The sequence below is a fragment of the Dipodomys merriami genome, unplaced genomic scaffold, assembly GCF_024711535.1.
Source record: "Dipodomys merriami isolate MVZ:Mamm:240054 unplaced genomic scaffold, mDipMer1.0.p SCAF_894, whole genome shotgun sequence".
In the NCBI taxonomy this organism is placed as follows: Eukaryota; Metazoa; Chordata; class Mammalia; order Rodentia; family Heteromyidae; genus Dipodomys; species Dipodomys merriami.
Window position 1 is genome coordinate 61,985 of NW_027206506.1, and position 1,493 is coordinate 63,477.

The window sequence follows — 1,493 nt, forward strand, 5'->3', positions numbered from 1 at the left end:
CTATGATCCAGCAATCGCACTTTGGGGCATTTACCCAAATGTTTACAAACAAGACCACACTAAAGCTGCCAGCACAACTATGTTTATTGCAGCATTATTTACCATAGCTAAGATATGGAACCAACCCAGATGCCCCTCAGTAGATGAATGGATCAAGAAAATGTGGTATATATACACAATGGAATTCTATGCCTCCATCAGAAAGAATGACATTTCCCCATTTGTTAGGAAATGGAAAGGCTTGGAAAAAATTATATTAAGTGAAGTAAGCCAGGCCCAAAGAAACATAGGTCCCATGGTTTCCCTTATTTGCAATATCTAGTATAGGTATGAGTCAAGCGGAAAAGGTCAGATAATGTGATGTTAGGAAAACGAACCCTTAAATATGTATTTTAATGTTTTCGTTTCTTTCATGCATGTGTTTCTAACGCATTTATAAGATTATTTCTTTGTTACTTTGTATGTCCCTCCCCCACAGTGTAACCCCTGCTTTCATTTTATTTGATGTCAGTATAACAGGTGGAGGAGATAGGGACAAACAAGTCTTTTAAGGATTCAGGTGAACCTGTTTCAACAAGGAGAATTACAAAATGTCATGTCAAAGCAAGCTTTACAGTGTCGGTGTAGGGGGGGAGGGGGGTATGAATGGGTGGGGGGAAGGGGGGAGGCTGGGAAGGGAGGTGAAGGGTAAACAAAGGAGGAGGCTGCAATGCTTGGTAAGAAATGTATGCATTATCCTTCCAATGTAGAATCAACTCCAAATGGATCAAAGACCTTGAACTCAAAGCAGACACTCTGAAAACATTACAGGATGGAATAGGAGAAACCCTAGGTCTCCTTGGATCAGGCCGAAATTTTCTGAATAGAGACCCAGAAACACAACAAATCAAAAAAGGTTGGACAAATGGGATTGCATAAGGTTGCAGAGCTTCTGCAGGGCAAATGACATAGCTAGCAAGATCAATAGAAAGCCCACGGATTGGGAGAAGATCTTTACTAGCCATACAAAGGACAAGGGTCTCATATCTAAAATATACTTGGAACTCAGAAAATTAAACCACCCAACAACAAATCCTCAAAGAAACAACTGCCCAATCAATAAGTGGGCGAAAGACTTAAAGTGAAGCTTCCCTGAAGAAGAAAGAAGGATGGCCAATAGACACATGAAGAAATGTTCAACATCCCTAACCATAAAAGAAATGCAAATCAAAACAACATTGAGATATCACCTCACTCCAGTTAGAACAGCAAAAATCAAGAACTATAGTTCTCTTTCTTTGAGGAGTCCCTGCCTGGTTTTGTGATGAGGGTTATGATGGCTTCATGGAATGTGTTCGGTAGTGAACTTTCTCTTTCAATTTTGTTGAAGAGTTGGAGGAGTATTGGTGTGACCTCCGCTCTGAAGGCCTTGTTAGAATTCGGCTGTAAAACCATCTGGTCCTGGACTTTTCTTAGCTGGGAAGGCTCTTTTGCTGTGTCTATTTCAATGCTTG